The sequence below is a fragment of the Mizuhopecten yessoensis genome, unplaced genomic scaffold, assembly GCF_002113885.1.
Source record: "Mizuhopecten yessoensis strain PY_sf001 unplaced genomic scaffold, ASM211388v2 scaffold7953, whole genome shotgun sequence".
NCBI lineage: Eukaryota > Metazoa > Mollusca > Bivalvia > Pectinida > Pectinidae > Mizuhopecten > Mizuhopecten yessoensis.
The window spans coordinates 27,254-34,981 of NW_018407305.1; the positions used below are offsets into that span (position 1 = coordinate 27,254).

The window sequence follows — 7,728 nt, forward strand, 5'->3', positions numbered from 1 at the left end:
CTTTTGGTTTTATGATTGAACTATACTGACATTTAGTTATTGTTAGCTAATGACACTTTGCTTATATATCTGTTAAATGCTGTTCAGCAACGGTAATACTTAGGTAATATTGTAGATTACCACACCTAAATCGCAGAAAATGTTGACTTTGACTTTTTTTAAGTTCATACTGAATTGTATTTTATTTTGTATTTTAGGATCAAGAAATCTTGGCGTTTTTGAGAAAAGCTCGAATTCTGAGAACGTGCAGTCCAGCATCAAATTACTGTTGAATGGATTCAAATTTGATTAAATACTACTGTGATGCATACGGGAGACTCGTCAATGAAAAACAAAGAACTGAAGGGCGTATTAAAAGTTCATTAATGTGGTGGGTCATATTGTGAGAAAATTAAGGTTGTTTGGTATAATAAGTAACATGAGTGTGGTATACTATTTGATTTATATGATGTAGCTAACTGGTATGCACGAATACAAAAGACGGTTCTGCTTCTAGGGTAGTAAGTCATTTGTTTGGTAGCAATGAGTGTATTCTGTGGTACTAAGAGTAAATTATTTTGGGTAAATGATGCATGATTAGTAATAATGAATGTATTGAATAGATTGAAAGTATATATCATTTATATGATATTTGATGAAATTCGTGTAATAATGAATGTGTTTTTTAAGTATTGGGCGTAAATAATTTAATATTTGTTGAAAACGGAGTAATGATGATTGTATGTTTTTAACATTGAAAGTAATTTGTTTTATGATATGTGATGAAAATTGAGTAATGATGAATGTGTTTTTTTAATATTAAGCGTAAATTATTTGAGTGTAAATGTATGAAGACTGTTAATGATTAATGCTGAGATTAACTTCTTGTAAAATATGTAAAGGGCATTTGTTATTGTTATTATTGAAAGATTTTGAAAAAATTAATACAAAAACTGTAAATCAAATTAATATAAAATAACGAACATATTTTAGTATATAAATTGAACCTATTTTTTGCAATTTTGTGAATCTTAACAATGAACGCTAAATGCAAATTTTAAAATGAAAAATATGAAATGGAAAACGTTAATTTCAAAATAAATTATCACTATTTATAGCAACGGAATAACAGAACCGAAAACGTTTCCTAAATCCAGACCTTATTAAGTTAAGTCAGAAATGACTGCCTACTTTTATAATTACGTCATCTAAAAATATTATGACATTGCTTTACTGGTTACTCCATAACTTTCTAAATTTGCTGTGCAGCTAACCATACTTAAATAGTTCGCTTTTGATTGCAGTGATGATAATATGATGAATGTTGACATATTGATGTCAACATGGATTAAGTTGATGTTAGGGTTGTGATATTTTTTCTTATTTGATTGTGATTTTGTATTTTTAGTAAACAAAAATGTAATAAATATTAACTAAACAATTTCCTTATTCTTTGTTGTTAAATCCGAGGATGACAAATATTGGCCTGGTTTGCTTCCAGTCCTGTTATTTTTCTGTTAAATGTTAAATATACACCAAATCCGTCTAACAATCAAAAGATACATGTTTATGTAACTTATTAATGTAATAGCTCATTGTCAATAGCGTTGATGATCCCGCTTATGTTTAAAGTATTGCCTTGTTAGCTTAACGACTAGTAAACAACAATGTTTTATCCTAAATAATTTGTGGAAAAATCATTCAGTCTTAAACATCATATTCAGAGTGCTTAAAATAATGTTTTAAGGGAAGAAATACAAAGAATGATTTGTTTAAAGATATTTCACAGAAATTATACTAGAAAAATGCGTGTGAATGGCTGGTTAAGTTAACAAAACCTAACCGTTTTACTCGGACTGTGTTGTGATGAAACCCTATATAATAGGTTAAAGTTCGGGGCTAAATATATCTCCTCTTAATGTCGATTGATTTTAAACGTTAGCACGCCTTACGACGGAAACGAATTACTTCCTTACTGACAAAATGAGAGAGACATTTAAAAGTATGTGTCATAACTACATAGCTTGACAACATGTCCAGTTTATAAAATAAAGAAAGACAAGTAGATTAAATAATATGAATAAAAAATGAAAAAAATAAATAAGTAAATTATAGAAACACTAGCTTTTAAGTAAAACTATTTGACATGAAAGTTTGCAAGTCGATGTGATATCAATCATCACGCCTCGTTCTAGTATAGCTCTGTGTTTTGGATAAGCTGTTTTACAAAATCAACAACACTAGTTATATTATAAATATAATTGGCAAAATGGTGGATGCCGTCGACGAAAGAGAGGATGTCTAACGGTCCGAAACATCTGGTCTTATTCCCCTGGTACATTCTGCAAGGGTCTCAGTGTTGATATATTTTGTTCATATTATGCGCTAGTTTTATCGAATTTAAGTTAGGATCACAGATTTGTTTACGCTTCAAGATTCCTTTTTGTTTCTTTTCGTTCTTTGTTTTCGTATTTGTATGTTTTCGTTGAGTATGCCATCACACTCGTTCTTGTACCATGGTGTAAAGCGTAATTCGCCGGACTGGAATAATAGGAGAAGCGCTGAACACTGGACCACTGAGCTTCCTGGTCACATGGAATCGAGGCAATGTACAAATAATATTCTCTTAAGTATCAGTCATATACTCCGTAGACAACACTATGCACAACTTAGGAGGATGATCTAAGTTAGAAATTGTATTCAAGACAAAAACAAAAACAATGGCTATCTCAGAAGGAAGTAGCTAGGACAAGTAGGGGGAGTTAGGACAGGCAGAGGTAGCCAGGGAATAGCCCGTTGACAATGGGTTTAACTGTAGGTTGTATTAATACTTGTGTAATACACAAAATGACCATTAATAGATGTTGTTTTATTACGGTAGTTCTATATAACCTATTATTTATCTGTAATCATAATTCAAACTTGGGTCGGGATCTGTTACCATTCATATATATTTCCCAGTAATACGTTTCATAGTTTCAAATAATTTTCTTCTGTCTAATATTGTTTATCTGATCTCTCTTACATGTTACTCACATCAAGACTAAAATATCATGATATAATTTCATATTTATCGTTAGTTTGACATACTATATGATACCAATGAAACAGAAACATTATAACTGTTAAAAATTGTGAATAGATGAAAACTACACTAATCAAAAATTTGAAATCAATACGTTATTTTGACTTGAATAAAATAACCAGTTTTGGGTGTCATCAATGAAGTAAAGGTGTCTTTTTCTTTCAGTTTATTTCATTTGTTTTGTCTCCGATAGGCCACTACGCAGATTAAACTCTCACAATGGACCCGTCCCAGCTCTGTGTTATCTAAATTTAGAACAGAACTCATTCGCAGATTACTCAACTTTCAAAGTGAATGTAATTTCGTACCGGAAAAAACACATATGTCGCATTTAAAAACCACATTTTATAAATAGAATTGAGTTGACCTATTTATAGATAAAGACTTCACTATGCTGCGGTGTAAAGAAACAGAGGTGGTTTTCTATCTGTTCCACAGTGAGGGGGCCACACATGCCATGTAAATCCCCAGTCAGATATATTTAAAGACGGGAAAAACCGGCATATGTGTGTATAACTATCGGTCGCACAGTAGTAGGTTATACACACTTACGATAATTTCGATAGGCTGGTGAATGTTTTGGTAAACTAGTGGATTTGCATAATGAATACCCTACGAGTAATCAACAAACTTGGTATGAGAATGTCAGCATCTACGTCGAACAGCTTGGCCAGATATGTACAAACTATGTAAGTATTTATTTGACATATTCCTTGGGATGTTAACCATATCTTAATTATTTCCGTGTCGTCCTCAGTTCATTTTGTTGTCTATTTATATGAAGTTTTAATTTTGTGCTTGTGTGTTAACGCTGTGGTATGTTTTGTAGCTGTGCGTCGACAGAATAAGCTTTGTTTGATTAAGTTTAGTTAACTTAATGCAAATGATGTGAAATATTTACGCAATAGGTATTTGGAAGTTTGAAACTATTTCTTATTAACGAAATGCCTCCAAATGATTCAATTTTTATAGTTAATCTTATCTAGATAAAGCCAAGGATCTTAATACAACTCAGCTTATTTGGTAAATAATTATACTTAGATTCAGATATACAAAATAATGGAATAGTATACGAACTAGCAGCCGTTGTATATATAGACCTCAGTGCTGAGTTATGTAGAGCATGGTCAGCTTTTAAGGCTGGTTAGCCTGAATACTTTATGTAACATTTATAAAAACTTATGATAAATCAAAATTAATTCTGTATGTGAAGAGTACAAAAAATACAAGGTTCAGTCGAAGTGCACTTTTAGATTACCGAAAGGTTTCATCAAATGAACGACGCTCTGTGATCACGTGATCCTGAAGAAAAACTGGCCAGAAACTGACTAAACATACAAATTCATTATATCAGGTTATGCTGATCATGTTGTTTCTATGCTAAGTAATTCATGTATGTACTTACTTATATATCTCAATGTATTATTAATTAAATGTTTTGAAGATGATAATATATTGATTTTATGCATGCGTAAATAATAATGTTTAATATGTTATTTCCTAATAGGGCACCTATCAATAATGCCATGGAGGTCACGCCCCCCTGGGATGGTATGTTCAGTGCGTGGCAATCATTACAACAAGACAGCTGGGTTACCACTCAATGTTAGAGGAACCAAAGACATTTGATACGTTCAATACAATGGCAGAAACAAAAAGTATTCTAGGTAAAGAAATGCAAGGTTTTCTGTTTCATTTTGCTATTAGTTTGTGGTAATAACTATTCATTTATAACGTTTATTTATGAAGGGAATGACAAGGCCATGATATAAAAATACATGTAACCTTGCTTACTGTAAGAGAGTAGTACAACGAACATTTTACGAGGTTCTGGATAACTTCATTATGACAATATATCTAAAGTTTATCACAAAAGCTTGTGTTTCACTGGCAATGAAGCAATGGTAACGTCCTACATGTATAGGATCGTACTGACTAACTAGATTTCAAACTAGCATTTTTATTTGTTTCTTGTCAATAGGAAATAATTGCACATGTAATGATACGCATTAAGTATTTCATACGACATGTGCTGACATAAATTTCTTTGTTTTTGCAGGAACAAGAAACCTTGGACTATTTGAAGAAATCCCGAAATCTGAAAAAACAGAATCAAGTATAAGACCAACGAAAGGAAATTTAAGATTAAAACTCAGAGCGCTCGGATATTCCTAAGAACTCCTGAAAGAGAAATTTAGTTTCGTAGAATTTGGTTAATCCATTGAACTCCCCAAAGAAAGATTTAAATCCGGACCACTGGGTAAAACCAAAGAACTCTTCAAAGAGAGATTTAAATCCGGATCGCTGGGTAAAACAAAAGAACTCCTCAAAGAGAGATTTAAATCCAGACCGCTGGGTAAAACCAAAGAACTCCTCAAAGAGAGATTTAAATCCGGATCGCTGGGTAAAACCAAATAACTCCTCAGAGATTTAAATCCGGATCGCTGGGTAAAACCAAATAACTCCTCAAGGAGAGATTTAAATCCGGATCGCTGGGTAAAACCAAAGAACTCCTCAAAGAGAGATTTAAATCCACGCGTTGTGATGTTTCAAGAGAATCCTCGACGATTCCAAGTTGTGATAGATGTAGGGGCCTAAGGGTCGAACAGAAAGCGTCCAATCTCTTGCAAACACTTGACCTATTTGCAGATCTAGATTCCAGGGACAATCTAAGATGATGAAACCAGGTTGAACTTTGTAAAAACATGGTTGTGAGTGTAAATAAGATATAAAGTAAATATTTCATCTTTTTGTCATTTGTCATTTTCTTAACTCAGTAGTAGTAAAACATTTTTTCTTAGTTCAAATATCTATATTATTGTATATATGTCCTGACGTTGTGTTGTGATTACACTTATTGTCACTGTGAATTGTATCTTTGTCCGTCGTTAACTCACTATTTACTTTCCTTGGAATGATATGTCGTGGTGTTTTTTTTAAATTAAAGTTGTTTGCAAATTTTTCAGAACATTAATTATTTGAAATTAAATAAATCATCCTTAACTGCAAAATTGCAATTTTTCAGGAATTATTTAGCGAAAATTTCAGAAATTCACTTTCTGGAACGCATGTTCGTAAACTGTGACAATTGTAGTATGAATATTTCAGAAAAACTGTTTGGTTTAGAAAAACAGAAAATCTTTGATTACGATTTCCGAAATAGATAGTCGATAAGTTTAGGTTATTTATCAAGGTAACTTAAACATGAACAATTTATTGTATTGTGATATAGTTTTGTAATTATACATTAAGTTGAAAAATTGTAAAATGCATCCAGAATTGTGGAATCATAAATATCAAATAAAACAACATGAACACAAAATAATTGTTTTGTTCTTGTTTCTTGTTCTAATTAAATGTTGGTCGTTAACAAATACACTGACTGATTGTTAGGATTGTGCTTAAGTTTTTTATAAAATTTCATTTCTAGTTTCCGTCTGAAAGTTCATAATTTGTTTACATAATGTTTTGTTTAAGGAACATCTTAAATTGTATAAACGGCAATAACAGGCAGTTGCTAAGTTATGTTTTGTAAATTAAGAGACGAAACAATTTTATTAATGCCAAATATTTACAAAATCAGACATTGTTTAATTTAGTGCATGTCGTTGATTTCGCAATGCTTAATCGGATATTTTCGGTAGAAATACACTTTTAAGTTAATGTGAATGCATGTGTCTATGTTGTAGTTAAAGGATAAAACAAATCTCAAAAAACGTCTACGGAAAACTAACCGGGTTTATGCATGTTCTACATACTTTAGATCCTTCATAAAATTACCTGAATTATATGACAGACAGACAGGCAGATAGACAGATAGACAGACAGTGTTATAAACTTCAAAGATGCAAAGTTCACGACATAATAACATAAACTCAAAACCTAACCAACACCTTTACACTTTAACAATGCCGTCATTTAGAATATAACAATATTTTTATACGTTCCCCACCTGGTGTATAAGATGTTGAAATAAACGAAAAAGACAGGCGTTATTGAGTCTGAGTTACACCCGAAATGTAAATATTTGCCAACAACCCTTGTGTTATATACATTTGAGAAATAAGAGAATTAGTAAGCCAAGTTCTGGAACCGAAGTAAGCTACTAGTTACATATCACTACTCTGTACTTCATGGTTCATTCGACGAAGTCTTTTGATAATTTGAATGCACCATGTCAAGTAACAAGCATATATCATGTTCATAGGCTTTCTTATTACTGAAAGAAGTCGATTAAAGAAAAGTACAATGGCATAAACTAAGACACTAAGCTAAAAATATAATAAATTAAGCAATTTTACCATTTTGATGAACATATATAAAACCTGTTACGGACCAGGAAAGCTTTTTTATGAGGTTTGATTGTCCTCTCAGGAAATTCAGAAATCAAAATTGTTTTAGCGCCATTGCATCAACTCACTTTGCCCTTCGGACCAGATAAGCTAATATGGAAATGTTCTAAAAGAAATATAAAAAAAACCCAAAGAATATAAATATACAAAATTATCATACATATTGATATCGATTGCAAACTAAATACATATTCTTTATTTCAACGGTTAGAAAGAGACAATATTGCGTCCACAACAAAAATAGATGTGTATTTATATATTATGTGATTTTCGCTATCGTATGATGCTATGTGACCGTTCACATATGTTTAC

At 31.7% G+C, this 7,728-nt stretch overlaps 1 long non-coding RNA gene across 1 annotated transcript; it reads left to right on the forward strand.

Annotated features, from left to right (window-relative positions):
• The first annotated feature begins 3,478 nt into the window (after positions 1 to 3,478).
• Positions 3,479 to 6,334, forward strand: LOC110454624. Its single transcript, XR_002463391.1, has 3 exons — positions 3,479 to 3,753; positions 4,572 to 4,731; positions 5,124 to 6,334. It is a non-coding gene; the product is annotated as an uncharacterized LOC110454624 (long non-coding RNA).
• The last annotated feature ends 1,394 nt before the right edge of the window (positions 6,335 to 7,728 follow it).